Source organism: Capricornis sumatraensis, chromosome 7, assembly GCF_032405125.1.
Source record: "Capricornis sumatraensis isolate serow.1 chromosome 7, serow.2, whole genome shotgun sequence".
NCBI lineage: Eukaryota > Metazoa > Chordata > Mammalia > Artiodactyla > Bovidae > Capricornis > Capricornis sumatraensis.
The window spans coordinates 54,661,476-54,686,700 of NC_091075.1; positions in this window are offsets into that span (position 1 = coordinate 54,661,476).

Here is a 25,225-nt window from a genome sequence, read left to right on the forward strand (position 1 = left end):
GAAATCTGTATGCAGGTCAGGAAGCAAGTTAGAACTGGACATGGAACAACTGACTGGTTCCAAATAGGAAAAGGAGTATATCAAGGCTGTATATTGCCACCCTGTTTATTTAACTTGCATGCAGAGTGCATCATGAGAAATGCTGGACTGGAAGAAACACAAGCTAGAATCAGGATTGCCAGGAGAAATATCAATAACCTCAGATATGCAGATGACACCACCCTTACGGCAGAAAGTGAAGAGGAACTAAAAAGCCTTTTGACAGAAGTGAAAGAGGAGAGTGAAAAAGTTGGCTTAAAGCTCAACATTTAGAAAACGAAGATCATGGCATCCAGTCCCATCACTTCATGGGAAATAGATGGGGAAACAGTGTTAGACTTTATTTTTGGGGGGCTCCAAAATCACTGCAGATGGTGACTGCAGTCATGAAATTAAAAGATGCTTACTCCTTGGAAGGAAAGCTATAATCAACCTAGATAGCATATTCAAAAGCAGAGACATTGCCTTGCCGACTAAGGTCCGTCTAGTCAAGGCTATGGTTTTTCCAGTGGTCATGTATGGATGTGAGAGTTGGACTGTGAAGAAGGCTGAGCACGGAAGAATTGATGTTTTTGAACTGTGGTGTTGGAGAAGACTCTTGAGAGTGCCTTGGACTGCAAGGAGAACCAACCAGTCCATTCTGAAGGAGATCGACCCTGGGATTTCTTTGGAAGGAATGATGCTAAAGCTGAAACTCCAGTACTTTGGCCACCTCATGTGAAGAGCTGACTCATTGGAAAAGACTTTGATGGTGGGAGGGATTGGGGGCAGGAGGAGAAGGGGACGACAAAGGATGAGATGGCTGGATGGCATCACTGACTCGATGGACGTGAATCTGAGTGAACTCCCGGAGTTGGTGATGGACAGGGAGGCGTGGTGTGCTGCGATTCATGGGGTCACAAAGAGTCGGACACAACTGAGCGACTGAACTGAACTGATATCTGCATCTCTAGACACAAGATGTACATTAAGTATTCTGACTGTTTTCTCTAAACCTAAAAATGAGGTACAAATATATTCTGCCTGGCTTTATTTCTCCATTTTTCCTTATTCTCTTCATTTTATTATTATGTTTTAATTGGGGTATCACTGCTTTAACAATTTTATGTTAGTTTCTGCTGAACAACGAAGTGAATCAGCTACATGCATACACATATCTCCTCCCTTAGACCACCCCCCGCATCCCTCTCTGTTCAGTTCAGTTCAGTCGCTCAGTCGTGTCCGACTCTTTGCGACCCCGTGAATCGCAGCACGCCAGGCCTCCCTGTCCATCACTAGGTCATGACAAAGCGCTGAGTTGAGCTCTCTGTGCTGTACAGTAAGTTCCCACTGGCTATTTTACACATAGTAGTTTACATACATCAATTCCAATCTCCCACTTCTTCCCACCCACCCTTCCCCTTTTATCACTACCTCTCCATTCTCTGCATCTGCATCTCTATTTCTTCCCTGCAAATACGTTCATCTGTACCGTTTTTATAGATCCCAAATATGCATTAATACATGCATTAATATATGATATTTGTTTTTCTCTTTCTAACTTACTTCATTTGGTATCATAGACTCTACTCTCTGCCATTATAACACATTTTTCTGGGAATCTACCTCCTTACCTTCCAATGTGTCATCATTTTGGAAGCATTTCCTAATCAACCTTTTGCTCTGGATGCAGGGTAAGTGAGGGATCTTTTCCTAAACATATCTGCACAACTTTTCAGTAACATTTTCATGTAACATTTTCATAACTGTTAATTCATTTGAAATGTCCCCCACTAGTTGCTAATCTCTTTGGGGGCTGGGAATATATGTTCCTTTCTCTATTCAACGTCTCTTTTAGTTAAGTTTAACATTACTTTTAATGAAAACCTGCTAGATTCTAGGTGTAAGAAACATTGAAAGAAATCATAACTTTAAAATGTTAGGAAACATTCAGTATGATATTTTAAGTATAATGATAAACATAGTCCAAGCATATTGAAGCTATTTAGTTTGTTGAATGAGTGAAAGAATTAAGTATGAACATTCTGAAAAGATAACAGAATCGATGACAGTAAAACCTTTACATTTGTACCTGAATAATAACCTAAACTTTTTATTTTTTTCATTGTTCTAGACACAGGTATTAAACTTGTTGGACTTATTAAATAAGCACATAATTCTAAAACTCTAAGTCAATTTATTCCACTGGCTTATGAGAGAATGCAAAAATATTTATATAAATATTTTATTAATATAATATGCAGGCAAATTATGTGAAAATCAATTGATCTATTATTGCTATTCAGAAGATGTATTAACATGTAAAAATTTATTGAAGCTAACTATAGAGTCTTCAGCTTTATATTACCTGGAGAAGGGCATGGAAACCCACTCCAGTATTCTTGCCTAGAGAATCCCATGGACAGTGAAACCTGGTGGGCTACAGTCCACAGTGTCGCAAAGAGTCAGACACAACTGAAGTTACTTAGCAAGCATGCACACAGCTCTATATTAAATAATGCCTTAAACATGAAATATAGCATAACCTTTTTACCATTCTCACTACATATATATTCTAAAATATTCATGACTATAATAAAAAGTTTACATATTTGCTTATTAATTATATCCAAAATGTTATTTATGCAAAATATTGTTGATATGCTCTTATTTATGTTATTAATTCATTTCTTAGGAAAAATACAACAACAGCAAGTGATAGCAGCCTATGCTAGCCTCACTCTATTGTGCAGTTTCTATTTTGTTCTTGTTGGAAATTAAAAATAACAGTAGTCAGCAGAGAGAGTTTATAAGCATAAATAATTTATTCTGTGGCATATAAATATATAGGTTTAATTATAGTAAATATATTGGCAATTTTACATACACAAAACTGTCACATTGGTCATTGTTTAAACAATTCGATTTAATTTTTAGAAAACTAAGTGACAGTGTGTATATATTGGTTAAATTATAAATGCATTTAGCAGCAAAGCACTCAATTAGCCCCAAATGGGAAAATAAATTAAATTTTTGAAATAACTACCATTTATTTTGTCTCACAATCCAGAGTCATTAGCAATGGACACTGGTATCATGATTTCTGTCTTTATATTACAGGCTGACCTGCTCCTGTATTGACTCCTAGGTCATGCCAAGGCCTTTTCTTTGTGCTTGAAATATATCATGGGAGAAAAGACACAAAAACTGCTACCTTAGCATAAATTTCAGTTGGGGGAGCAAGTTAACAAAGAATGAACAAAATAAAGTGAGTAACATATTTGGAGATGGTAAGGTAAAGAAAATAAAGAGTAGCAGAGAGAAGCTGTCTTGGGAGTGTGGGAGGAGACTAGGCTGCAATTTTAAATAGGGTCATAGGGTTTCAGGATAGCCTTACTGAGAAGGTCATGGATGTGTGTGCCTGCCCCAACACAGTGCCCCATAGTTGGAGCAGGTGAGCACGTGTGCACTCAGACTGAAGCTTGCTAGGCTCCTCTGTCCAGGGGATTTCCCAGGCACTACAAGAGTGTGTTGCCATTTCCTTCTCCAGGGGATCTTCCCAACCCAGGGATCAAACCAGTGTCCCTTGCATTGGCAGATGGTTCTTTACCTTCTGAATCAATGGGTAAGCCCACTATTGAAAAGGTCTGGTATCAGCAAAGATTTGCAGGGCTTGATAGAGTATTTAGAGGAAGAGAACACCAGGTAGAGGAACAGGTCAAGTAAAGGTTTTATATATTTGCAGACAAACAAGAAGGCCAGAATGGCTGCAGGAAAGTGAACTGGGAAAAGGCAGGAGAAGGCACTTACAATGGACAGATTTGGGGTGCCAACTTGCTAAGGCCCTGTGAGGCCAGTGTGTGCATTTTGGCTTGTATTATGAGTGAAATAGGGAGAGAATAAAGAGGCTTTTAATTGGAGAGATGACACTATTTGGCCCATTTTCACTGATACACATTTTCTCCAGGATACTCCTGATAAAATAATGGAGAATGTGGCTCATCTGTAGAGACTTACAGATGAGCCACATTTACAGACTTAAAACTTGGAAATAAGGTATTGAGGTAAAAAAAGAGATGAGAGTCACTTCAGGAGGTCCTATTATATTTTGGAAACATGTGATGCCACTGGTTGGAGCAAACCATGGAATAGCTGTCATTAGTACTTTGAATGCCTAATACAATTTTTGGCTGTTGCTACGCAAGATATCACTAAAGTGTAACTGAAGTGTTTCATTTGAGGTGAGTACCTAAGGTCAGTAATTCAAAGCATATGTTGGGGTGAGCATATTTTAGGTGGGAAAGAGGCAAGCTGATTTCTGTAAGAGCATAAAAGTGTTAACCTGATACAGAGAAAAATCTTCAAAAATGTCTTGCAATTTATATATAGAAAAGAGCAAATTGAATATATATAGAAAAATAAGTTTGTGCTACATAGAGGAAGTAAAACATTCTTGCTAAACTTTAAATGTGTTCTTAATTCTCTAACCCTCTAATGGAGCTTCAGAATTAATTTATTTTAGTTTGGGTATTTTGCAACTGAAATAATTCTTTGGACAATTCATGCAGAATGAACATCTTTGTTAAATTGAAGCAAGTGAGGATTGGAACTGGGACAATGCTTACAAAGTTATTTCAGTTTCAAGATTCTCAAACTTCAGCAAGCGGATGAATGAGGTAGAAACTTCCAAGATGTAGATTCTAAGGCTTCAGCCCCAGCAGTTCAGATTCACTGACTCTGGGATAGGACACAGATATCAGTGTAATAAAACCTACACATGAATCTATTGTGCGTTGCCATACACACATTGGGCAGTGTTTTAGTAGTCTAAATTAGAAGTGATAGGACTTGAAATTGGCAGTAGCAGTGGAAATGAAGACAATAAACTAAGGGGATAGTTTGAATGTTTAACTATCAAGTTTGACCAAATAAGTATAAATACTGCATGAAAGAGGACTCATGAATAGTCCTGACAACTTAAACCCTGGTAATAAAGAGAATGTTAATATTCTTAATGCAAATAAGACTTAAGGAGAACTACCTTTTAGAGCAGAAAGATAAATTTTGCTATAAGAGAGCTAGAGTTTAAGACGGCATAAAAGAAATAAAAGAAAGATGCCCAGCAAAGTACATAAATGCTTTAGGGCCAGTGAGAGTGATGGAAGTTAGATTCAGCAATTATTTATATACATTAAGAAGTGAAACTGTAAAAGTGGTTGAAAGGGATACAAAGCTTGAAGAACACAGAAGGTGAGTGAGGTGAGTGAGAGAGGTCAGAAGTTTAGACTCAGTCATAAAAATATTTTATCTGAGAGGTGACCCTTGAAATACAAATTCAAAGGTAGAGCAGGGATTAATTTGGGAAGAAGGAAAGAAAGCATAATCCAAGCAGAGACCACAGTCCCTGGGAAAACCCAGACAGAGTGGGTGGGGAAAACTACTGCTTTATGAGCACGGTGGCTCAAAGGTAAAGAAGCTGCCTGCAGTGCAGGAGACACAGGAGATGCAGGTTTGATTCCTGAGTTGGGAGGAGACCCTGGAGGAGGGCATAGCAACCCACTCCAGTATTCTTGCCTGGAGAATCCCATGGACAGAGGAGCCTGGCAGGTTACAGTCCACAGGGTCTCAGAAAGTCGGACATGACTGAAATGACTGAGCATGCATGCACCAAGGGAGATGCGACAAGAGGGCCAGGATGAGGCCAGGTTCTGAGGACTTTTGTCTTTGTAGTCCAAGTAAAATAAATTTTTCTTTATAGTAAGAGTGATGAGAAGTTACAAGAGACTTTTAAAGGAAGGAATGTCCAAGAACAGGGTACTAAGGACCTCCCATAAGATGCTGTCATAATTTGGGCGCAGGTACGAATCGCACTGTTAATTCTAGCCTGCTGTTGCTTCCCCACATGCATATTACAGGCCAGCTGAATGGATCATTAAGAGTTCACTGAAAGGTGTCAGCTCTTACTCCATGCTCACTGTGTTACTTTACTTAATTTGGTGCATCTCAGTTTAGGTTTTATGTACTAGTGGCTTTAAAAAATACCAGTACCCACCCCCACCTCCCAGAGATTCTAAACTCAAGCACTGGCAATATTTTTAAAACATCTTCAGGTATATCTCATGCATCTCCAAGACTGAGATTCATCAACTGGCACTCAGGGTTTCTGTTCCCTCAACTCTAAAAATGAACTGATATTGACAGCATGTAAACCTTGGAGATACTGTGGGAGGATGATTAAATACGGTGTCTGAAAACAGTTAGCACACATCTGGGCTATAAGTTCGGTGCACATAGGCCATTCTCACCATCGCTCAGTAAAGTCTTTCTAATTGTTGCCCTAACCTTTCCCACAAAGCAGATGCATGGGAGTAGCTTTTTTTTTTTTTTCAACTTCCAGACTGCTGCTTTGTTATGCAATACTTCTTTGTTCATTATCCAGTTGTATTAGGCCTCTGGTTTGATAAGTGCTGAGGTTTCCCTACTTTATGCTTATCCACACGGTAAACATGTATTTGCATCACTTTTACCAGAGGTATGGCCTGAAAAATTATTTTCACTGATTTTTCTCAATGCTTCCTATGTATTATGTTTCTCTTCACCCCTCGCCATCCATCAACCAGCTGTCCCTATTACCATTGTATTAAAAATACAAAATAAAATAGAGAGCAAAAACAATCAAAAATTTAGAGGAAAAAAATCTTATATAGAGGGAGGATAGGCCTTTAAATGTTAATGTAGATAAAAATGTTTAAGTGTTGATCATGTATATATTATGTAATTTAAAACATGAAACTGTGCTGTGCAGAATCATTGTAGAATCAAAATTTTAGGAGACATTGTTGTATTCTTTATAGATGTCCCTAATAAAACACTGTTTGGTTCCATCTGCCTGAAACTACCCTGTAAACCTTGTTATTGAGTTCTTAGATGATATATAACTTTGAACTTACTCATCTGAATAAAGTATGGATCATAACAGGCTGCATTTGCCTGACTTTGCTTCCTGTATTGATTCACTGTGAAGAGGCTGTAACTCATTCCCTAGATTTCTCATTAAAATTTGTCATATATTGTGATTCATCACTCCTCAGCACTTGATAATAATTTATTTTCTATTATTTTGTGCTCTCTCTAGTTAAGTTATATATGTCTACAGAGAAACTTTCTTGAGGTCAGAGACAGTACTTTCAGGTTGCTAGGCTAACAGAACCAGTCACAACAGAAGCACGATTTTAGAATGTACAAGGACTATGTTTATTATATTGTTGTTAGTTTTTTTTTTTTAACAATGTTGACATGTCTTCTGAGATGAATAGAAGATACCAGTATGACACAAATTACGATGATCATGATGCTGACCTTGATTCATCACTATCTTTGCTTAATATGCTGAATTATGTTCCTTTCAGTATGTTTAGTTATGAACACAACTGGCTAATCATTTTGTTAGATGAAAGTTAAATCAAAATGCAAAATGTCTACACAAAAGTGTCAAATGTAAAAATATAAAAAATATAATGCAAAAAGTAGTTATATTACTTAATATAAAAGCTATAAATATTGTTTATATATAGACATATAAATATGTCTATTTGCATAAATGCAAACTATTAAATATTTTGATGCCCTCATGTATCTTTGATGTGTATTAGATTTCTTCTATTGTTTTAAATGAAGAATAGAAACTCAAAATAGAAATAGAGAATGGGACAAAAAAATTGGAAATCTTGGCAGAGGCAGTTTTCAATACATAAGATGAACATTAGCATGTATTAAAAATTATATAAAAATATACAGTTTATTTAACTATAACCATTATTTTCCACTCTGCCTAGGCAAAAAGATAGTGTTACAGTTTTTTAGTAATGATACCTGACAGGAGCAGCAGAATTAATTGCCTCTAGCTTCCAAAATTATGCCTCACTATTCCAGTGTAGAAAAATTCTCAGTGTGATTAATATTTACTGTTTATACTAACAATGCTTAGTTGCATTCCACTGAAAGCACTAAAGCATTGCTTTAGGAGCTCTCTGAAGGAGAAGATGTGCTGTTTTTCTGTAAATTATTGTACTGTGTATACTGTACTCTTGAGTTTTTAAATGTAGGTTTGTCTGAGTCTAGTTTGAAGTAAACAGCTTGGAGAGATGAAGTTGGAAAAAGTTGTTTATACTTTCTGGGCAGTGAAATGTTATCATCAAATAGTTGCTAAATACATGGATCAAATTACCCTGAAACAAAAATCACTGCACTGGCTTATATAAAGACTGCATTAAAGGGCTAATGAATGAACATTCAACAACCATCTTTTAGTGCCAGGTGTTTCACAGTTTCTATTTCATATAAATCTGCAAATGCATGTATAAGTTAAATGCAAGTATCTCTATTTTTAAAATCAGGATAACAAAGCCGCCCCCCACCCCGTCTCCCAAATGTAAGCATTTTGTGTACAGTCACCAGCTGGCCAATGGCCACTTTAGAACGCAAACTATCCTTTCAACCACAGAGAACTTAATCAGCAGTCCTTCTGTGCTAACTTGCCAGTTCCACTTTTAATAAGAGAAAAATGGTTTCCTGTTTTATGGGTATTTTTAAGCTGTTTTCCAAGTGACTTAAATTTGTGAAAATTCACCCAAGAAGTATCATGGATTTTGTCTCATTCTGCTTAAAGTTTTAAATTTTAACAAGTTTGCAGACTCAGGATGTGAAACTCTTGATCTCTTCCTCCACATATTTTGAGACAATGACCTGGAATATGAATGGCGTTTGCTGTCTCTGGAATAATACTGTATCTAAAAGTACTATCACAAAATTCCAGAATGTTCAAGTTGAAAGAGACCTTGGAGATCAGTGGATCTGAAACTCTACATTTACCTATGAGAAAATTGAAAGCTGAGTCTCTCTGAGGAGAAATAACTCCCTCATGATAGATCCCAATCTAGTCACAGAGCTAATTACTATCAGAACCAGAATAAAACCCAGGTCTCTCTGAACTTACCATGGTGTTTTTTGTCTTTTTCTTTCCACTGAATTAGGAACAGTCTGACACTAAGGAGTTATTTTACCCATCTCATTATATCTTTGTATCAGCATCAGTATCAGTTTAGTCACTCAATCGTGTCTGAATCTTTGCGACCCCATGGAGCAGCATGCCAAGCTTCCCTGTCCATTACCAACTCCCGAAGCCTGCTCAAACTTATATCCATCGAGTCGGTGATGCCATCCAACCATCTCATCCTCTGTGGTTCCCCTCTCCTCCTGCCCCCAATCCCTCCCAGCATCAGGGTCTTTTCCAGTGAGTCAACTCTTCACATGAGGTGGCCAAAGTATTGGAGTTTCAGCTTCAGCATCAGTCCTTCCAATGAGCACCCAGGACTGATTTCCTTTAGGATGGACTGGTTGGATCTCCTTGCAGTCCAAGGGATTCTAAAGAGTCTTCTCCAACATCACAGTTCAAAAACATCAATTCTTTGGTGCTCAGCTATCTTTGTACAAGTTTGAAAACATCTGCTCTATTTCTATAACATCCTTTATAATAATGAACCAAACTGTACTTGTTTCTAACTCAGGAGTTCAAACTGGTGTACTGAAATAGGGCCTGTATGCTTCTGTGCTTCTCAATTAAAGTAACCTGATTGCTATAGAAGTCTTATTGCTTTTACCAGGCTGACTTGAGTTTTCAATATTTTCCATTGAAGCAATGTTTTCTTCAGTCAATTGATATTTAATTATTGCTGTTTGATTTCGTATCAATTTCACTATCTCAAAATGTTTGAATTTATAAGAAAATCTGATTTTTAAAAAGGAGTTTTCTGTTAAAAAAAGAAAAATAAACCTAAAATGACTCTCTCTCTGCCGAAGCTAATTTAGGACTATGAGAAATGACTTCATTTTTATGTCAAAACACATTCACCAACTAATGCTTTTGTCCTTTTAGTGAGGATTGCGTTTTTATTCATTTTTCTCTATGGATACCAAATTGCTTTTGAAAAAATAAACGTTCTCACTGTGTACAATTGAAAATTACTAATTTCTCACTTACATAGATTTCTTAGAACATCTGATATATTTTTTTATTCCCTCCATGAGGAATAACATTGTAAATTGAGCTGTTAAGCTGATTCATGCTTAGAACAGCAAAAAAGGGCAGTAAGTGGCTATGAATCTTTCATAAATGCAGCAGAAAAGATTTCAGTCTGTGCTTGCCCCTAACCCCTGCTATTTTGTGTCATAATGCATCATTACATACTGATGTTTGCTCTTGTGCAAGTCAGCAAAAAAAGGGATTACTTAGTGTATGTTGGCCCCTTTCCTTAAATTAACTGTGTCACTTTTGATTTGTTACGTTATTGGACCATGTTTCAGGACTTCTTAACATTGCCAGCTGTGGCACAAATACGCAGTTATCCACAGAGGGTTGCTTTTTTGTTATTTGCATCTGATCAGTTTGAACATTTTTATTCAGATAAAATCAGTTTTAAAGGAATAGAAAATAATACTCAAAAGGGAAAGCCATTGATGATGTTCACTCTAATAAGCATGTTCTGTGTTGTCACCTCTTTGTAGAAAATTGGTAGGAAGTGAACTTATTTTATGGATTCAGTCATAGAATAAAATGGAAAAAATTACTTGAGTATGAGATGGCCTTATTTAGTACATAATTTTTTTCTATTTTTGTTTGTGGGCTAAGTTCAGTGATCAGGTCAAATTTTGCTCAAATAATTAATGAAAATTTCACTGTCAACACAAACTATTATTCACAGTTGCACAATTATTCTATATGTACTTTTATTCTTCATATCACTGAGGAATACTAAATAAAGCACTCATGTACTACTAAATGCATTTGCCCAGTATATTCTTGGTAAGTAGTCCCGTATTTTATTAATTTCAATCTAGCAGGAAAAACTGAATATAATTTTATTTAAATATATTAATTTATTAAATATTTTTTGAGCTACAATTCTGTTTTCGTTCCAAGATAAGCTCAGGGAATCTGAAGAAGAGTAAGATATTGATCTTATCATCAAAAAATCCACAGTCTCATGGGAAGACAAAACTAGTTGGAAGAGAGCATATTATATAAGAGAACAGGTAGACTATGGAATCAAAACACCTAGACCCAACAGGTAGATTCTTTACTGTCTGAGCCACCAGGGAAGTTGACTGGAGGCTGCCAAGTTCTGCTACATGCCTTCCAGATGATCTGGAACACATATGTATGTGTGTGTGTGTGTGTGTGTGTGTGTGTGTGTGTGTGTGTGTGTGTGTGTGGAGAGATAATGTATTTAAAATACTTAAGCAAAGTTGAACTTAAAAGAGACTGGTGATGAGACCAGTTAAGAGGTTGATGTGAAATAAAGTTTGTGAACGAAACTAAGTGAATGGACACTTTGTGACATTGGGCATGGAGAAAAGAGACAAAGCTTAAGTGATATTTTAGTTCATGTGATATATGTAGAGTAAAATGAAGTTTTCAAATATATCAGCTTATAATACACAAAATTATGAAGTAACAGTTGTGTTATATATAGTATAAATAGTATCTGTCACTCAGCCAAGTAAAATATAGAGTTTTTGAATAAAAATGTGACAAGGTTAAAGTCAAAGAAAATAACAGTTTGGGTGCACTGGTTGTTTGCAAACAAGAAATAAGGAAAATACTTCATGAGAAAGAAAGTAAATATTTCAGTGGCTATAAGGCAGGTGGAATAAGCTGGCCTGAAATTACAGCTGTTTAAGGATGTGTTTATATCAATTCAGAATTGCTTACACAAAAACTGAATTTTTTTTTTTAATGTTTATGGTCATCCTGCAGCTTAACAATTCAAAAATTGTATTATTGAGATTAAAATACATTGATTTACTGTCTGGGTAGTCAAAAATATACATAATTTAGAATGTCAAGTCATCTTTACTCTCTCAGGAAAATAACTAGAAAAGATAACCTTTTGAGGTTAGATCTAAGATGCAAAAATATAACGTTTAATTGGCAGATAATTATTGAAACAATTTTTTTTAACCTCTCTCTTTCTCCCTCTGGCTCTTGCTTTCAATTCCACTCTTTAACTCAAATTAGTTCTTTTGTATTGAACTGAAATAGATTAGTGTCTGATTGAGGATGTTATGGATAATCAGTGACATGGAAAAAGAAGTGCTTAATGTGGTTCTAAGCAATCATTCAGTTTGCTGAAATTATTTGTACAGGATGATGGCATCGCCTTTCCATCTTGATCATGGAGGGGTATGTCTAGTGGGAAATTAAAAGTGGAAAAAAGCAAAAGTGTCAAAGCATTTATGTTTCCAAAAGCTAAAATAATTTCAGCTTACACATCAAGACAAAGTAAGGCAAGGAAATCTTTACAATTTTTTTTTTTATTCTTCTTGATACTATTCACAACACAACTGCATTTACAAGATGTTAAATCATATAGCTAAAAAAAAATCAGGTTGAAACAGGAAACAACTTTCTAACATATTTGACTCCACTTCCAGGACTAATGTCTACACTCCCCAGAACCTTTGTATATTAATGGGAGTTGACATGTCATCATTCAGGTCAGTTCATTGTGCTGGTGTTGATTGTGCCAGCTACACCAGGGAAATAAGGAGAGAACCACTGATTTAGGAGAAGTTTTGCCTCAAAAACCTTTCACAGTCCTCTCCAAAATTATGATTCAATGCAAACATATGAATTCCTGATTAAAAATGGCTTTCAACAATATGAAATATGCATGAAATGAGAAGAAAATATTTCAACTTTGTAAACAAAGCCATCAGAGGTGCACAACATCTGGGATGCAGTAGTACTCAATAAATGTGTGTTGAAAGAATGAATGAAGACGGAGTTAGATGACTAATACTACCACAACATAAAGCCACTTGATTAAAATGGACCAGCATTACATTTAGAACATAAAATGTACTGTACACCCAATTAGACCTAATGGACCTGTAAAGTTATCATGACACTTTACTTGTATGTGCTTATGTGCCTCAAACAACAACAACAACAACAAAAACCTCATTATTACTTACTAGATAAGGTATTTTAAATAATTGGCACTTATAAACATGTTTGTAAACCTTGATCAGAGTCACTATATGTGCATGCTGTATTGTTCTGTGGTCAATTTGGTTATATTGGGAAGTATATATCCCAGGAATCTATGTCCTCTGTGACACTAAATTAGAGTGGATGAATAACTGAGAGACAGAGTGAAGAAATACACATCAGGCTTGAGATGAACATATTATCTTGGAGAGACAAGTGGTACAATTTGTCCCTGCTCTTCCCTACTTTGTATCCAACATTTATTTTTGACTGACTTCAGCCAAACCAACCAACAGCAACCTCAAGCCCATCCGCAGATGCTTTGCTGTACAAGCTAGTGAAGGGGTGGCCACAAGAAGCAAAGAGCCAACACCCTTTCGGAGACTTCTGTACTAGATACCTTTATGTCTAGAAATTGAGCATATTTAGCTTTAGTAGGTCCCTGAAATTTTTACACATTTGTTTTCTAATTTTTCCAACTCCTATTTTTGGATCATTATTTCCATGGATCCTACCAGTTAGCATTAATGGTAAAAAAATGCCTGCCAAGGCAAGAAACATATGAGATGTGGGTTCAATCCCTGGATTGGGAAGATCTCCTGGAGAAGGGCATGGCAACCCACTCCAGTTTCCTTGCCTCAAGAATCTCATGGACAGAGGTGCCTGGCAGGCTACAGTCCATAGGGTCACAAAGAGTTGGACACAACTGAAGCAACTTAGCACTCACATAACACCATATAACACTTATGCAATATCTAATTCCATTAATAAATTCCCAGGTCCATAATTCTTATGGTGCTTCACCTTCACTGATTTTATCCATTCAAGAACAGTCACAATGATATCTTCCCATCCTTCATGTTTTTCTACACTGTGAATTGCTACTCCTCCATCTAGTGGAGACCATTTCTCTACTTTATTACATCAGAGCTAGGGAGTGGCGCCTGCGACCTCAATAGAAAATGGCACAATTAATGAAGTATTGAAAGCAAGAGATGATACAACAATCTTGAGTTGTTACATCCTTCCCAGCTGAGGTTCCCAATATTTGAATTAGTCAAATCAATTCAAGTTTCAGATCATCCCAGACACAACTGCTCTTTAATAGCAACTGCAGGAGAAATTTTAAGTAAGAACAGCTATTCAGTCCACACAAAGACCTGTGAGACAAAATAATATATTACATTTCAGTACATCTAGGTGTGGGCTTCACAGGTGGCGCTAGTGGTAAAGAACATGCCTGCCAATGTAGAAGACATAAGAGATGTGGATTCAATCCCTGGGCCAGCAAGATCCACTGGAGGAGTGTATGGCAACCCACTCCAGTACTCTTGCCTGGAGAATTGCCATGGACAGGAGCCTAGTGGGATACAGTCCATAGGGTTGCAGAGGTTGGACATGATTGAAGTGATTGTGCATGCATGCATGTATATCTAGGAATGGGATCTAGACATGGGGTTGTTAATGCAAATGTCGGTAACAAAAGCAATGAGTTACAAACACACTCTGCTTACCTGATACCTTGATTCCAGCCCTGAAGTTCACTGGAGAATGGATTCGGCAGCTCCTAAGCGAAGTGCAGATGACACCACCCTTATGGCAGAAAGTGAAGAGGAACTAAAAAGCCTCTTGATGTAAATGAAAGTGGAGAGTGAAAAAGTTGGCTTAAAGATCAACATTCAGAAAATGAAGATCATGGCATCCGGTCCCATCATTTCATGGGAAATAGGTGGGGAAACAGTGGAAAGAGTGGCTGACTATTTTGGGGGGCTCCAAAATCACTGCAGATGGGGATTGCAGCCATGAAATTAAAAGACGCTTACTCCTTGGAAGGAAAGTTATGACCAACCTAGACAGCATATTAAAAAGCAGAAACATTACTTTGCCAACAAAGTTCCATCTAGTCAAGGCTGTGGTTTTTCCAGTAGTTACTTATGGATGTGAGAGTTGGACTTTGAAGAAAGTGGAGTGCTGAAGAATTGATGCTTTTGAACTGTGGTGTTGGAGAAGACTCTTGAGAGTCCCTTAGACTGCAAGGAGATCCAATCAGTCCATCCTAAAGAAGATAAGTCCTGGGTGTTCATTGGAAGAACTGATGCTGAAGCTGAAACTCCAATATATTGGCCACCTGATGTGAAGAGCTGACTCATCTGAAAAGACCCTGATGCTGGAAAGGTTGAGGGCAGGAGCAGAAGGGGACGACAGAGGATGACATGGTTGGATGGCATCACCAACTCAATGGACATGAGTTTGGGTAAACTCTGGGAGTTGGTGATGGACAGGGAGGCGTGGCGTGCTGCGGTTCATGGGGTCGCAAAAAATCAGACATGACTGAGTGACTGAACTGAACTGAAGCGAAGTGGGGCAATGCATTCAAAGTTCAAGAAATTATATATGACTTGTTTAATTTTTAATAATTTCATTGTGATGTTAACTTTTGTACCATTAGGCCATTTGCTCCCTGAGATTAACAAGCATGACTCAGACCACAGTACTCTACCAAACACTGTTTTTAAAGCCAAAAATGGATGATTTCCACTGTTCCCTCCTTAGAGGCAAAATATATTAAAGAATATGCACTGTGCATCAAAATTTTGTATATAATTCATTTTATGTCACCATCTTTTACATTATTAAATAACACCCAGATAATGTATTGATTTTGATTTCCCCTATTCATATACCTTGATTGCTAGAGAAGGTTGAAGAAATGAGTGGTGACTCAAAAACTTTGGCAGCAGGATGTTTGACCTTTCAGAAATTACTTAAGAGTTATTTTAAACCACTGGTGACACATTAGTAAGATTTTATCGGTACTAAAAGACAGAGAGACCCTTAGAGAAGAGGTTGTTGCCTAGAAATTTACTTTGGTGGTGTTTAGTTAGACAGAATTCTGAATTCTTCCTTTACCACTTATCTTTTGTATATGTTTACAATTAATTATTTTCTCAGAGATTTAGTTCTCCCATGTGAAAAATAGATAATATTAAATCTATTTTAGAGTTTCTTTTTTTAAGAATCCTATACCATTGAGTTTGGGGTTTGGAAAATTCTCTGTGAATTCTAGCTCCCTTTACCTTTAATTTCCAACATACTTCTGCCTCCCTCATTTTTGCCTCACTCAAGTTCAAGTTTTTGACCTTTTAAAATATTTTCAGTCAGGTTTCTGGTCCACTAATCATTTATTCCTGTGTCTGTTTCTTTCTGAGTGTGAACACTACTATATCCTAAGTTTTCCTTGACTTTGACATTTTCACCTACCTTTTCCCATGTAACAATCCTAGCAAACTAACACAGGAGCTAATGATAATTTTTTTAAGTAAGTTCACTCGTTAATAAAAAGATGAGGAAAATTAACAACTCTTAAATATTCCCATGAGCTTAAGTAATTAATGTATCTGACCATTATAACATAACATTGTATTATTTTCATTCATTCATGCAGTTGTATCTGATAAATATATAAATATATGCATGTGTATATTTTACATATATATACATAATAATTATACATATATATATACATAGATATGCACATGTGTGCTGTGTTGCTTCAGTCATATCTGATTCTGGGCAACTGTAGCCCACTAGGGTCCTCTTTCCCTGGGGATTCTCCAAGCAAGAATACTGGAGTAGGTTGCCATGCTCTCCTCCGGGGGATCTTCTGGACCCAGAGAACAAACCCAGGTCTCATGTCTCCTGTATTGTCAGGTGGTTTCTTTACCACTAGTACCACCTGGGAAGCTAATTATCCTTAAACAGTTTATTCAGAAAAGTTATACTAGTAGATAGCTGAATATTGAAACAGTCTTTCTCCACTGTTTTATACTTTTTACAATCTACTCTAAGTGACTACCTATTTTCCCCCAATCTCTCTGCTTGCTTTTAATACCTCTTGGGAAAAAACAAGTTTGAACTAATTTCTTATGGACACTGAATATCCCAACTATTCCTTGGAAACAACCAGATATACTCGAAATAAACCCACATGCAGAGAAGAGTATTTTCCATGGCCTGTTAAAGCGAGGAAATGAAAATAGCTCAGTCGTGTCTGACTCTTTGCGACCCCATGGATTGTAGCCTGCCAGGCTTTTCTGTCCATGGAATTCTCCAGAATACTGGAATGGGTAGCCTATCCCTTCTCCAGGGGATCTTCCCAACCCAGGAATCAAACGGGGTCTCCTGCATTGCAGGCAGGTTCTTTACCAGTGGAGCTACCAGGGAAGCCCCTTGCCCACGAATTATTTTTATCATGATTTTTTTGTTTGTTTGTTTATTTCTGCTTTGGTCTCAATTCTGAAATCTCCATTACTTTAAAACATCAGTCATGCTTCCACTCATGAATCTCAGATCACTTTGGGATCAGTAAATATAGGCTGGCTCAGCTGGGGAGCTTGGTTCATGTTTTGCTGGGTAAAACTTGCCATTTATTTATAGCTTCTGCTGCTTGATATTTATTATTAATTCTTATTGATATTAATTTTATGCTTCCTGATTATTACTAATTCATACACATTTTCAATTATAATGCTTCAAATTCACATATACATACAGAGTTTTAATTTTTAACATCATTCAACAAGTATTTTGTCTCATTTTGAAAGATGAAAAATTTTGAATATGCTAGCTTATTTAGTTATTCAAAGAGCCAAGATGAAGATCTGGAATTCATTTCAAGAGATATTTATATTTCTTTTCAAAATTGCAACATAATTTCTTTTCAAAATTGCAACATATTATGTTAATATTTAGAGCTTGAAAATAAAACCCTAGATTTGAGTTGTATGTTAAAGAATTAGAGTGGTGGACAAATAAATAACATTCTTTTACTGCAATGCCTAGAAAACATAGGACATACAGAATGGTCTAATAATTTGCTATAAATCAATAGAAACAAGATTTGAAGTAAAAATGGGCAATCATACGGATATGAAATGCAAAACTGAAATTTCACTAATATTGGCATTCAAAGGTTATTTTAATAGAAATTGTGCACATAATTGGACTTAATATAATACTGACAGTACACATGACATTACCATAGCATGTGAATATAGGAGATTATAAATTTTGATGAACATGTTAATTCAATCATTCATTAACTCTTTTATTCAACACATACTGACAGATTTCAGTCTCTTCTGGGTACTGTTCCAGGGCACACTGGATCCATAGCAGCAACAGAGCTAAGATCCCTGCCCTCATGGAGCATATTTTCCAGTGGAATAAAAGTGAGTAGGCAAACAAGATAATGAGCTTCCCTGGTGGCTCAGATAGTAAAGAATCTGCTTGCAATTCAGGAGATGCTGGTTCCATCCCTGGGTTGTGAATATTCCCCTGGAGAAGGGAATGTGTACTCACTTCAGTATTCTTTCTTGGAGAATCCCATGAACAGTGGAATCTGGTGGGCTACAACCCATGTGGTCCTAAAAAGTCGGACATGACTGAGCAACTAATATATACATACACATAGTTTAAACAAGATAATATCAGCTACAAAAAATGGCTTTGAACCATTGTTTCAAAGGACAAAATTGAGAAATATATTTTAGCACTGAATCATCTTAATAATTAAACAGAAAAACCCAAAGCTTAAATCTTTTATTTTCTTTGCCATGCTGGATTATAAACATATCTTCTACATACAGCAATAATATGTTAACATGCATTAGTTTAACCAGTGATAGTCTATGGGTCTTTTATCTGGAAAAATTAAATATGTCCATTTTTAAAAGACGTATACTTTATATTAAAATGTTGCATCCTATGGCGTGTACAATACTGTTATCAATCTTACACCACATATAATTATATTTCCTGGGAATTAAGCAATTTCAAATATTCTAAATGGTATAAAAACCTATGAGAAGAGAGGGTGAAAAAAATGTGGATAAGAAAATTAAAATGTCTTTGTCTTTTACTAGTATTTCTATTTTTGATCCACCCTTATCTTCATTGTTCTTATTAAACTTGATGAGAGTTGAGACAAAAGAACATTTGGATTCTTGAAGCTGAAAATATCTTTTGTAAAATAATCTTACTGCTGTTATAAGACATATCTTTTTGCATGTTCTATATTAAAATAAATGAGTTTTATAGGTTAATAGAAATGTATTAAAGAGTCGTATACTGCAACTAATGAGAGTTGGAAAAATTCAAGAAAATCAATATACTGAATTCTTATTTACTATACAAAAATTTTCACGATGTGGGTAAAAATAGGCATTAAATTAATTTCACCATCTTGAGCTTACCCCAAACTATGTTACAAATTACAAATTAGTTTAAATTAAAATAAAATATATCCTTTCATATTCCAAGAAAGGAAAATTTTCAAAACAGATTATCTTCAAGTCTGTTCAATTACAAAAGTATTTTTTCTTCCATGTACAATTCTGATGGAATACTATCATTTAATGAATTCATTCTCAAATGCCTGTCTCTGCCAAGAAACAATTTAAAAACAAAGTATAAAATGAAATCTTATTATGTGTCACTAATCAAGGATGTACACATGTAGTCTGTTTTTCACAAGAGCTGGTACAAACAGTCTACTGCCTTAGGAAGACAGCAATCTAACTTGAATATGAATCACTACAATGTCATCAAAAACTCTGCCTGTATCACAAATATTTTAGCTGGACCCCAAAGGTTCAGTTCATCCTAGGATTACGTTGTGTATGTCCAGATTTATTCTCTTTAAATCCATTTAAACAGCAGTTATTGTTCCTTTAATTTCTCAAATTGCCTTGCACGTGTGCCTTTTATGGCTGGCCTGTGGTGATTTAAACTTTCTAGGGGAGAGCAAAGGGGTAGGAAATGGGAAATATACATAGAGTCTTTGTCTGGAATTGTTTAACTGGCTTAGAGAAAAAGGCAAAAGGAAACAATGTTTTTAATTATAAGCAACAAGATGCTCTCCTAAAATTGCTCTTCTGTTCTCTCAAATGTTTTGTATGTGTATAATCATAAACTTTCAGAACCCTAAACATTGTCCACATAGGCCCTCTACTGAATGGTTCAATGTAACTTTTTGTTGAAAGAAGTAGTAACGTTTTTGTCAGACTTCTAGAATCTCAGCAGTTTATAGACACTCAGAATTAATCTAGTAATCTGTTTTTAACCAATATATGCTTAAGTGAGTGAGTGAAAATCGCTCAGTCATGTCCAACTCTTTGAGACCCCATAATCTATACAGTCCATGGAATTCTCCAAGCTAGAATACTGTAGTGGGTAGCCTTGCCCTTCTCCAGCGGAGCTTCCCAACCCAGGGATTAAACCCAGGTCTCCCACATTGCATGTGAATTCTTTACTAGCTGAGCCACAAGGGAAGCCTAATTACTAAAAAAAAAAAAAAAAAAAATGAAGTCTTTACTTAAAAGTAAAATAAATTTCAATAATGTTAAGTACAAGCAATGCTTATATATAATATCTATTAGCCAACATGTGGTAATAGTTTTCAGTTGCTTTTAATGTTTTAAGATTTTTAGAAGTGTAGTAATCTAGGCAATGATCAGAAATTCATGGAAATTGGATTGCTTTCTTATTATTAGAAGGATGGGTAATTATTAAGAAATAATCTTTCTTTACTTCCTTAGTTGAGGTGATTTCTCTAGTAAACAATTCTTGCCTTGGTTCTATGTCTTTTGTTAGGTTGTGTTCTCTCTCCTTTCCTTTCTTCATCGAAACCAATTTCCTTTCTTATTCTGTCTGACAAGCTAATTATACCACTAGCAATATGACTATAATTGTGATGAGCAATAAAGAGCTTTCCTAAGTTTAATATAAAATATTTTAAAATACATGCTGTGGATAGTTATCTGATTCTTTGTTGTTTAATCTTATTCTATATTTAGCCAGAATCAAGCTACATGTTTTCTCTTCATCAATGTAGAAATGCATCCTACCTGAGGATCAAAGTTTATGCCTGTTTGAATTAATTTTCCCCTTTTCAGTTCAGTTCAGTTCAGTCGCTTAGTCGTGTCCGACTCTTTGCGACCCCATGAATCGCAGCACACCAAGCCTCCCTGTCCATCACCAACTCCTGGAGTTCACTCAGACTCGCGTTCATCGAGTCAGTGATGCCATCCAACCATCTCATCCTCAGTCGACCCTTTCTCCTCCTGCCCCCAATCCCTCCTAGCATCAAAGTCTTTTCCAATGAGTCAGCTCTTCGCATGAGGTGGCCAAAGTACTGGAGTTTCAGCTTTAGAGCATCATTCCTTCCAAAGAAATCCCAGGGCTGATCTCCTTCAGAATGGACTGGTTGGTTCTCCTTGCAGTCCAAGGGACTCTCAAGAGTCTTCTCCAATACCACAGTTCAAAAGCATCAATTCTTTGGCACTCAGCCTTCTTCAACAGTCCAACTCTCACATTCATACATGACTACTGGAAAAACCATAACCTTGACTAGACGGACCTTAGTCGGCAAAGTAATGTCTCTGCTTTTGAATATGCTGTCTAGGTTGGTCATAACTTTTCTTCCAAGAAGTAAGCGTCTTTTAATTTCATGGCTGCAGTCACCATCTGCAGTGGTTTTGGAGCCCCAAAAAATGAAGTCAGCTTCTGTTTCCATTGTTTCTCCATCTATTTCCCATGGAATGATGGCACCGGATGCCATGATCTTCGTTTTCTGAATGTTGAGCTTTAAGCCAACTTTTTCATTCTCCTCTTTTACTTTTATCAAGAGGCTTTTTAGTTCCTCTTCACTTTTTCCCCTTTTACGACAGTGTATAACATAGCCTTATGTTAAAAATGCTCAACAAAGATGTATAAACGAATAATCTGTGTGTCAAATGAATTAATGCATATAAAAACAGATAAAAGTAGAGTCTTTAATTTGTTATTCAGATCTAAAAGTATGACTTATAAGGAAATGCATACATGGATATATATGTATGTATTTTATACATTAATATGAACATTACCATAAGATTGAGATTCTATTTTATTAAATTTTATAAATGTATTATATATATTACATAGATAGTATATATAAAATATATATAATATATATTAAATGCAATATATCTATTAAATATATTTAAATTGTTTTCCTTTATTCCTACTGGACTGATGAGTCTTTTGAATCTTGTTAAACTTGTCTGTATAGTAAGGGCAAATATATGTTATTTTTATGACAGTCATCACCCAGAATCACACTTTCTGTATCTCATATGTCCTGAATTTGCCAAGGATGCTAAATGAGGGATGAATTGATTATATGATCTATTTCTCCATCTGTCTGACTGTCTCTGTTTCTTCTACAGCTATCTCTTTATCTGCTCATTATCAATAGTTTATATTTTCTCTGCAGAACATCTCATGCTGATTCAGAGAAAATATGTTCTTAGAGATCTTTTACAACAAACTAGGTTGTGTATATATATATTGGTCTCTGTACTGTAGGGAAGATGGGTATTGAATTGAGAAGGCATGCACTTTCGGGATCAAGATGTAACTCAGCTGGATTATATTTCTCTAGAGAGTGCTTTGATTATACAATTTGATTACTTTTCAATTTGAATCTTCTGATTCACATGTTATCTAAATTAATCTTTCCTGATGGGCAGCTCATTTGGCCTCATACTCACTGTTTGCACTGCCAAAAACATATAATAGTTCATTGTTTTAAGCTTCAAATTATTAATGATATTTTGAAAACCCTTATAACTTTATTACTTTTCTCTAACCAAGAGCCATGATTTGAAAATGCCTCATTTTAAGGCTTTTTAATTGAAAGATTTTCACTAATTAATACATTCAACAGTGAATGCCCTGTTATATTCTAAATATGCTCAGACCATGCTTAATCTGGAAAACCATAAATTATACTTTCAACTCTTATTTACTTAGCAATAACTACACTTCATGCACTGTGGTTTCTGGCATCTTTTTTTTTTTTAATGTTTTAATTAGATCATAGTAGAAATTATTGAAATTAAAATATGGGATCTCTTAACCATTATTTTGTCTAAAAGTCATCTGAAATAAAATGTCTTGGCATTTAAAAACCCACCCAACCTGATAAGGAAATACAAATTTCCTTGCCATGTTGCGTTCCTCACGAGGTTGTGCAAGCATATATTATTCAGGTATTCTGGGTTCTCAAAAGCAGGGATTTTAAGTCCTCTGAGAACTAGGGAAATGGTAAAATTCTTGTCTATATGATTATTTCAAGTCCACAGATTGAAGCTTGGGGAACTAAAGTAAAACTTATTCTTTAATTTCCTTTTTTTTTTTTTTTTTTTTTGGAAAGTAGCTTAACAAATGCAACACATAACATAAGAGATTGTGATCTAAATATACAAACTATTTTCCTAAGTACTTTAGCCTAAACCTTCATATGTTTCATCTAGTTTATAGTCACTTTTTTGAGGCCTGAATTTTCCATGGGAATAGATAGGCTTCTATGGGAGTTATTATATAATGGATAAGAGATATTATGTATGAGCAAGGTTTTTACTCACTATTTTTTACTCAGTTTTTGTACTCACTATTTTTTACTCAGTTATTTTACTCAGTTATTTTTGAAATAAAAAGTGACTTTTATAATGTCTTAAAAGTATAGAAAATTTACTAAAATATGTGATACAAGGTAAATTCTAAAGCAATTTCTAATGAAAATTTTACTAGAGGTTTGCCAAGAAATAAAAATGTTGTTGAAGTATACCAAAGCCTTAAGAAGGCTGTACATGAAAGACATACTTTATATGAAAAAATAGAAAAATAGTCCCATTATCATTGCTTTGGGCTTCCCTGGCAGTTTAGCTGGTAAAGAATCCGCTTGCACTACAGGAGACCCTGGTTCAATCCCTGGGTTGGGAAGATCCCTTGGAGAAGGGGTAGGCTACCCACTCCAATATTCTTGGCTTCCCTGGTGGCTCAAATAGTAAAGGATCCACCCGCAATGTGGGAGACCTAGTTTGATCCCTGAGTTGTGAAGATCTAGGTTTGATCCTTGGTTTGGGAAGTTCCCCTGCAGGATGGCAACCCACTCTAGTGTGCTTGCCTGGAGAATCCCTCTGCCCAGAGGAGCCTTGCTCTTGATCCATGGGCTACAGTCCATGGTGTTGCAAGGAGTAAACACAACTGAGCAGTTAAGCACAGCAGAGCATCATTGTTTATCCCAATTTTGTATTTTTTAAAGTTTGAGAGATTGGCATGCAGGCTTCCATAAAAAGAAGTGTTAGGAAGCAATATCTCACTTAAAAGCAATATCTCACTTCAGTTGTTCTCTTAACACTCAAAATTTATCCCCTCAGCATTCTTTAGGTTTCATAGAGCTAATCTAAAATAATTATATTTACTTTTATTTACCCAACAAATGACAAGGCTGTATTTAATGTTGGTTTAACTTATCACTGGTAAAATAGTGATATGATTTTATAGCATCAGGCCAGACTGTATTTGAAAGTGAACTTTGATAGGATCCTTTGCAATGCTTTTCCTATTATAACTGAGAGTATTGATTTTGAAAGATTTTGCTCAGGGAAACACTTGGTTCTTCTGGGTACATCAAGTGTATACTTAACAATGGCACAAACACATTGTGTTACAAACTTGAACTTTGTGGGTGTAAACAATAGTAACCAAAGCCAACAACTACAAAAAATCACTCCAGAAATGTTTTAGCCCAATAAAAGTATAAAACTTAGAATGTGTGATTTGATTCAATAAATTTGTAGATGAATGGAATTTTGGAGTACTAGCCTGATAATCAGATGCCATTGTGAGAGGAATTATAATAACACTTACCTCATAAATTTGTTATAGGGAATAAACACATAAAAGCACAAGTTGGAAAAACTCAATAAATGTTAGTTGTGAAAAATATGTATAGTTTACATAAATTGGCTTGAAACACTGTGTGTGTTCCATGAAGCCCATATAAAGCTTTAAGCTTCTTTCTTTGTCTTGGCTACCAAGAGGTGAGGTTATTTTAAATTATAGAAATACAGATTAAATTTAGATGCAATCTTTTTTTTTTTTTTTTTTTTTGCCTTCTAGACATCATGTGAGGATCCTTTTTAAAAGAGAAAATATTTCTTGATTGTCCTTTAACAGATTTCTATGGTGAGCTGAGCTATGGTGGCTAATGGATGCCAAGATTGAAAAGTAGAGACTGAAACTGAAGTACATTGTTAGTGGAAGACT